Below are 8,912 nucleotides of genomic sequence, written 5' to 3'. Positions count from 1 at the left end.
TACTTATAAGAGTTCACTCAAGTTGACCTTTTCTTCAAGGGTCACTCTGTCTTCATATATCATCTTTCCAGAGTGCTATCTTCACTTAAAAATTTACCAACAGGCTACTTAATCAGTGCTCAGGTAGTGACTGAGTCATGAAATATCTCTATGTGTTCTACAAACAAAATAAAACAAAACCTACAACCAATTTGTGCTTTTTTCCCCCGGGTATAATTAAATCATTTAAAAATGTTTATAGTTGAGGATGGCTCAGTGGTTAAGAGTGCTTGTTGTTTGGGTTGGAGAGATGGCTTAGAAGTTAAGAGCATTGACTGTTCTTCCAGGGGACCTGAGTTCAATTCCCAGCAACCACATGGTAGCTTACAACCATCTGTAATGAGATCTGGCACCCTCTTCTGGCCTTTGGGCATACAGACAGATGCTGTATACATAATAAATAAATTAATCTTAAAAATAAAAAGAGTGCTTGTTGTTCTTGCAGAAGATCCAAGTTGAGTTCCCAGCACCCAGGTCAGATGATTTATAACCACCTGTAACTACAGCACCAGATGATCTACCCCCATATTCTGGCCTCCACAGGCAACGGCACTCATGCGCACATTCCCACATGCATAAACCCCATGAAGTTAATGTTTAAAATAGACCATGACATCCTGTTTCAAAAAATTATAGTATCAAGAATTGATATATGGTACTTTGAGTTAGCAAAGCAGTGGACTGCTTTTAAGCACTGCTCAATGGGCCATACTAGTATGGAAGACAAAGGTGCTGAGAGTGATTTGAATGGTGGGGGCCTGGATCAAGATATTTCAGAGGAGAAAAACTTTAGCATATTGCCTAGAGATCATTCTTGTGATATTTTGGTGGAAAATGTTGCTGCTTTTTTGCCCTTGTCTGAAAAGTCTGCCTGAGGCTAAAGTCAAGAGTTGTGGATTAATTGCATTGGCAAAGGAAATCTTAGTACAGCCTAGAATAGACTGTAGTGTAGTTACTAGTGTTGACTCTTATGAAGATTTATAAGGAAAACAAGAAAGCTGAGCAAGTAAAACTACAAAATATAATGATTGAGGGGACAGGGAGCACCAGGCAATGGAATGGAGCTAATTCCTGTTTTCAAGGAGATAAACAGATTAAGAAATGGACTAAAAGGACTGGTGACCTCAGCGCGAGATCCCACCCAGCACAAGCTTCCAACTTGTTAAAAGGAATTAAAGAGAAGCTTAGAGCCCGGTGTTGTGGTACAAGCCTATAATCTCAACACTCTGGAGACAGAGGCAAGCAGATCTCTAAATTGTGGAATAGCCACGCTTAGGCAGTGAAGGAAACCATCAAAAACAGAAAGCTGAAGATGTAATTGAACAAGGGGACTATGTCCCAGCCTCAGCAGCAGCAAAACTTGGCAGCTTTGGCCCTGTGGTTCTGGATTTAAAGTTAAGGAGTGACTAAGGAAAGCTGCTGATGTCAGGCATGTGTCAGGGGTGTCCCTGAGTGGAGGCCTAGAGAGACCATTGCATGAAGCTGTGAAGGTGAAGCCTAGATTGCCTTAAAGACTCCAAGATGTTGAATATGCCAGAGCCATGGGATACTTGACAAGGAGAGCTGCTAACAAGGAGTGGAACCAGCCCAAGAGAGAGAAGCATGTTGAAGTCAAAGAAGCTGAAAGGAGTTAGAAACCTGAGAGCATTTTGACACCAGACATGGACATGCAGAGTTTGAAGTTTTTCCCTGATAGTTTTTTGTAGTTGTCCAGACCCACGGGACAGCAACCTAAAGCAAGAAGTCCAGGGAGGGGAACGGAGACAAGAGACGAGAGAGAATGACCACAAGACAGGATTCTGATCAAGTGGCAAATTTTATTTTTTTTTCCAGGCTAGCTTATATAGTCAGTAGTATGGAGTAAAGCGGAGGGGGAGAAGAGGCCAAGAGCCAGGTATTAGTTCAAGCAGGATGTTAGAAAACTATAGTAGGAAGATATTGGCAGGGTAAAAAGTTCATGGATGGTGGGGTGAGGGAGGGTTGCCTAGTTAAGTGGTGGGGTGAGGGAGGGTTGCCTAGGTAAGTGGTGGGGTGAGGGAGGGTTGCCTAGGTAAGTGGGCCTGTGGTTGGAACAAAGGATTGACGTCTGGGTCATGTTGTTCCTTCTGGGTGCTCATGCTTCTAGAAGCCATTTATAATCAAAAGACAGTTCTATAACTGTGTGGCCTGCCAAGTTTGGCCTAAAGGTTCATGCCCAACTGTATGGCTCCCAACAGATTTTGTTCTTGCTTTGGTCCAGTATTTCCTCACTATGCTCCCTTTCCTCCATCTTGGAATGGTAATGTATATCCTGCACCATTATACATTGGAAACGTGTCACCTGCTTTTATCATTTTCATTTTCATTTTACAGGGGATTACAGTTAAGAGATTGTATCAGTCTCAGAAGAGACTTTGAACTTTTAACAATTTTGAGACTGTGACTACAGGGACTTTTGAAGTTGGAATAAATGTACCTTGCATTATGTTACGGCTACAAGTCTATGGGGGCCAGGGAGTGGAATATGGTGGTCTGAATGTAATTGGCACCCCCCCCAGCACAGATCCATGTGCTTGAATCCTTGGCCCACAGAGAGTGGCACTATTAGGAGATGGTATTAAAGCAGGTGTGGCCTAAACCTCTAAAACTGTAAGCTAGTCCCAATTAAATGTTTTCCTTTATAAGAGCTGCCATGATCATGATGCCACTTCACAGCAAAGAAACCCTAAGACAATCACGGAATGCACATCTCACCTGCCAAGCCTGCTGTGGCTGCACAAGGATAAAAGGAAGAGCTGGAGAGATGGCACAGCAGTTAAGAACACTACCTTCTCTTCCAGAGGACCCAGGTTCCGTTCCCAGCACCTACATCTTGGCTCACAGTCATCTGTAACTTCAGTTCTGGGTGATCTGATGCCCTCCCTCTTCTGGCCTCCACAGACATTGGGCAAGCATGTGGTGCACAGAAATACAAACCACCCACCCACATAAATTAAATAAAATGAAAACTTGAGAAAAGAATAAAACAAGTAGCTTAAGTTGAAAGGGTTTGGCTTTCACATTACTTTAGTATACTCAGAAAGGTATGACACTCCAAATAGGCCAACAGGTTTCCAGCCAGAGAATGCCAGTGAGTCACCTCTTTCACAGAACCAGTCCTGTCAACACTTGGCCTGCTTACCATTGTATTCCAGGTCAGGGGCTAGATGGAAACTCAACAAGTGGAGACTTGATTTCTGGGTATACATTAGTGGCTGTGTAGGGTATAGAGAAGGTCTTACTATTATGTGCTTCATTTAAGTCTCTCATTTAAGACTGAGATGGATTCTGTCTTTGTTAAACTGAACTTCATGTGAAACTCGTTCAAAGACTGAATTCACAAATGCCCACCCTTGAGCTCCACTGTTCTCCCTCATTTCCAAAATTCTTGAAGCCAGAAAGTATTTCCCTGAAAGATTTCCCTTGAGGAAGGGAAGCTTTTCTCAATTAACTTTGGTTACTTAAGTACACAATCCGTGTGTGTGTGTCGAGAATAAGGGCAGAGGACGTTATAAAACCAGGGGATTTACAGTCTAGAAAGGTGGGGCCTTGGAAATTCTACCTCTAGAAATGCAGGGTACTATGCCAATGAGGGGAACAGATGCTTTTCTTATTTGTGATGCAGGAGCACTCAACACACAGTATCTAAGAGGAATTGAAGTTCCAAGGTACAGTGAAAATTGAGACATTTTCAAGACTTCATGAGGACGTGATATTGGAACAGGCGCTTGAGGAATGGCTGAATGTTTATTTAGCAGGCTGAGTTAATCAAAAGCAAATGAAGAAAATTATCTAGTATTAACCAAAGCCCGTGAGGCGGGAAGCAAACTTTGTATTCCAGGAATGAAGAGTATACCATTGGCTCTATGCCCTCTCTCCTAAAGTGTAGACGCAAGGTGCCTTTTAATTCATCCTATGACCTGATTTCTCTTGGTCCATCCTTAACAGATGCTCAGATCCATCTACATAAAGCCAATAACCCACCAATCAAAACTTCACCAGAGTCTAGAAGAACCAACAATGCTGGGCTTCCACACACCCTACTGGTTGCAAGAAAAGCTTAATGCACAAATCCCTGAGCATCCAGCAGTGCCTACTAATACATTTCCAGGTTTATTTCCTGCTACTCTTTCTCCAGAGTGCTTCTGCTTCCTGCATGCTAGCCTCCCATAAACATGTTGGATAGCTTTCATCTATGCATTTATTCTGCTTTGATTGCTATCTGAAATGGACTGGTAAGGAGAAATCAATTTAAGAATTTGAGATTCGGTTCAAATGACACTTCCATATGGCAACCCTGTCCAAGTAATCAAAATTGAGCATCTTCTCCAATGGCATAGTGCATTCTGCCTCTATTCACTTGTCACAATTCTCAGATGACATTGTCTCTGAGTGCAGGTGACCTGAGTTCGCTCTCCAGCTCTGCAAAGTGCTTTCTTGATCAAACAATTAGCTTCTTTATTTATAAAACTTGGATACATATTATCTTAGTTAGGGTCTCTATTGATGCAACAAACGCCATGACCAAAAAGCAAAGTTGGGGAGGAAAGGTTTTATTTGGCTTACATTGCTGTTCATTAAAACCAGAACTCAAACAGGGCAGGAACCTGGAGGCAGGAGCTGATGCAGAAGCCATGGAGGGGTGCTGTTAACTGGCTTGCTCAGTTTGGACCACCAGACCAGAAATGACACCACTCACAATGGGCTGGGTTCTCCCCCATTGATCATTAATTGAGAAAATGCCAGCCAGGCATTGGTGGTGCACGCCTTTAATCCCAGCACTTGGGAGGCAGAGGCAGGTGGATCTTTGTGAGTTCGAGCCAGCCTGATCTCCAGAGTGAGTGCCAGGATAGGCTCCAAAGCTACACAGAGAAACCCTGTCTCGAAAAAAAAAATTGAGAAAATGCCTTACATTTGGATCTCATGGATGCATTTCCTCAACTGAGGTTCCTTCCTCTCAAATAACTCTTGCTTGTGTCAAGTTGACACACAAAATCAGCCAGTACATTTACAACATTCCTCACAGAATTCAGTAAGATAAAATGTATGTAGATGTATTTTGTAAACTGTTATACATATAAAAATTTCCACTTCCATTTTATTTTTTATTGAAAAAAAAGTTTTTTCAAACAATATATACTAATGGGGATTTCCCATTTCCTAACTCCTCCCAGATCCCTTCCACCTCCCACCCAACCACCTCTGTAGTACAAATAATAAAACCAAGAGACAGATATTGGGGTTTAAGATGAAGATCAGAAAAGCAAAGCAGCCAACCACTAGAGTTCTTACCTCTACCAAGGCTGGGGCGATCCTGTCCTCAGCATGGCTGGAGACGGAATGCAGCATAAGACCCTGAGCTCCTGTCTTATATACCTCTCTAGTGCTGGAAGTAGAGGCATATGCCACCACCGCCCAGCATCTATGGCTAACTAAAGTGGCTGCTGGGATTAAAGGTGTGTACTGTGTGGCCTCTATGGCTGTGGCTAGCTTTGCATTCTGATCTTCAGGCAAGCTTTATTAGATCATAAACAATATATCACTGTATACCTCCATACTCTGCTTTCTTTCTCTCTCTCTTCAGAAAGAAAACCAGCAGAATAAAAAATGAAACACACAATGAAACACACAGCCCATAAAGACACAAGATTAGAAACTATAATATATGGGCAAAAGAACAGTTAGAAGACCAAGCAAACCAATATGAGGAAGTCTACAAAAATACCATTGAGTTTGTTTTGTGTTGGCATGGAGCTTCCCCCTAAGTGTGGTATGTATACCCAATGAGATTTCATTGGAAAAATTTAAATTTCCTTTTGCAAGTGGATGTCAATTGCAGATAGCTTCTTGGTTAGGAGTGGGACCCCGAGTGACTTGAACCCAGTCTGTAACATGAAAAATAAAAGACCCGGTGATAGATATTGGGGTTCAACCTGAAGATCAGGAAAGCAAAGCAGCCAGCCACTAGCTCTCACCTCAAGCTCAGGCTGAAAGGGCCAATCCACACGTGATCTCTTCACCAAGTCTCAAACTGCTGCCTCTCCTCAGCGTGGCTGGAGAATCCTGAGACTTCAATGTCTTCCTATCCTCTTCAATGTCTTCAGTGTGGCTGGAGAATCAATGCTCTTGTCCTCAGTGTGGCTGGGAAATGAATGCTTCTACTAAATACTTAAGACCCTGCTTCTCTTTTATACCCCTCTAGTGCCAGGATTAAAGGCGTGTGATCTATTACTCTTTCAGGTTGATTCAATCCCATGAATCCCTGGGTGGCCTTGAACTCAGAGAGCTCTATCTACCTCTTAATCCTGTGTCCTAGGATTAAAGGTACATGTCACCACCTCCTAGTTTCTGGCTGCTGTGATTAAAGATGTGTGTGCCTGGCTTCTATGGCTTCTTGCTTTTTGAATCCTCAGGCAAGCTTTAATAAATCATAAATAATATATAACTACATCTGCCCATGCTGCCAGTCTGTTTTTATGTACACCAGTCTCCTTGTGTCTAGAAAGCCCTGTTTCCTCGGTGTCATCCAACTCCTTTGGCTCTTGGAGTCTTTCCTTCTCTTCTGAATAGCTCTTGAGCCCTGACGAGAAGGTGTGGAGACATTCCTTTTAAGACCGAGTATTCTAAGGTCTGTCACTCTGCACACTGGCCAATTGAGGGTCTCTGTGTTAGTTACCATCTACTGCAAGGGGAAGCTTCTTTGATGATGGGTGAGTGAAGTACTGATCTATAAGTATAGCAGAATGTCCTTAGGAGTCATTCTATTGCTGTGTTGCTTTATCAGAACAACAGTAATTGGTTTTCTCCTGAGCCCATTGATTATCCAGACTAAACTTCTTGGCCACCCAAGCAGTGTCAAGCTTGGGTTCTATCTTGTGGAGGGGATCTTAAATCCAATCAGAGTGGTTGGTTATTTCCACATTTGTGCAAGTATTGCACCAGCATTTTGACAGGCAGGTCTCAGTAGTACATTCCATGGTTTGAGGCTGGGTTGACAGTCTCTTTTCTCCTCTGGTAGTGTGAAGAGGAGTGAAGGCTCCATTTATACTTATATACACAATAGGCAGTTTTTTTTTTTTTTATTGTGCTAGGATGTAAGGACCTGATAGTAGTAATTGCAGAATGAAAAACATACTTTGAAATGTTTGCAGAAGAGTTGCAAATACAAAGAATTCCAACATACCTGTTACCCAGCATCATAAATAACTAAGATGGTAACACACACTCCATTAGCTGAGCTACACATTTTCTCCCTCACTTTTGTCAGTTTTAACTCATGTCCTTTTTCTGCAACAGAATTCAATCAAGAACCCCACACATTTAGTTGATATGCCTTATGGTCTTCAATCTCGGACAGCTTCTCAGATGTCCCATCTTTTATAACCTTGAATGTTTTCATAGAGCTGTTTATTTTTACAGAAGCAGGAACACCTTGTAAAGACTTACTTTCTTTTTTTCCTCATAAGTGACTGGGGTTATAGATGTGGAGGGATACCATAAAGTATGCCTTCCTCACTGCACATGGAGAGAACATTGTATCAATGACACTGCTTGATATCCACAGACTGGCCCATGGTGATACTCAACACATCTCATCAGAGGCTTTTCCCTTAACTCTTCTCTTTCACTAATGTTCAGAACTCTTAGTAGCAAGAACATGCATCTCCAGTGTGTTAATGCCTACTGAGCATCTGTATTTAGTTAACTAAGTGTTTAGGGCTGAAGAGCTGGGGGTATAGCTCATTTATGGAGGCATTCTCACAGCCAAGGGCTCTTGGATTCAACCCATGTAGGCGCACAAAAGGGAAATTTTTGAGGGATGGAATTGAAAGGTAAGTTAAGAGTCTGGTCATATTTTCAGGAAGTCGGGCTTATTTACAATCACTGGGAACCAGTAACTAATTTTAAGCAATTACACGGCTTACTAATTATCAAATTCCCTGCATTCTAAGGATGGGTTCCTATTGTACTTTACTGGGAAAGGAGAGTTGAGAAGTCTGGACTAAGTTGCAGGGCAGAGGGTGAGCTTGAGTCTTGAGCCTGAATGCTGCATGTTTGATGATACCAAAAGAGAAACCAGAGAAGGAAATTTGTGGTGGAAGATAACTAATTTGGCTTTGAAGGTGTTGAATTTGTCTTGCAGTAAGTAAAACCCTGTGAATGGACCTTGGGAAGGGCATAGCAAACGCAGAGGACAGTGTGGGCTTCAAAATCTTGATTTGAAGTAATTTCTGTCTATGGACACCTTCAGGAGGGGGATAAGTGGAGGTAGTGTAGCAAGAAGATATGACTTGGGAAAACTCTGTAACTAGAGGGTGAAGAGAAGCCAGCGGAAAATGTAAAGGGGGATTACAGAACTACAAACGGGCAACTTCAAGGTGGTTGACCATACTATCTATTAAAGGCAGAAAGCTAGTACTTAGGATACGATACGGGTAAAAATAAACATAGGAAATAAAATTATGGAGCGATTAAAAACCAATTCTGTTCTCGTCTAAGAAGCTGAAGAAAATGGGGATTGTGCAGTGGACTGAGAAAAAGGAATATTTCATTTCTGACACTAATCCTGATATGCCCAACGTAACGGAAGCACTTACCCTGGAGCCAATGACTTTCTTTTGTAAACCATAACTGGTATTTTATCTACTCGTTCTGCAAGACAAGTTTCAGCAGACTGCTTCTCGTCCTATCTAAAGCGCAGGGCCCTGGGTGCACGTGACTTGATTTACATAAATCCTCCCCAAGCTTCCCGGAGCAGACCACAGATACCTAGGATGCCTGAGTTCTTACTGCTTACCCATTACCGTACTCTGACTAGGACGCATCACCTTCCGTGAGAACCTACGTGATTGACT

The sequence above is a fragment of the Cricetulus griseus genome, chromosome 5 (genome assembly GCF_003668045.3).
Source record: "Cricetulus griseus strain 17A/GY chromosome 5, alternate assembly CriGri-PICRH-1.0, whole genome shotgun sequence".
NCBI lineage: Eukaryota > Metazoa > Chordata > Mammalia > Rodentia > Cricetidae > Cricetulus > Cricetulus griseus.
This window is presented reverse-complemented; position numbering follows the sequence as displayed.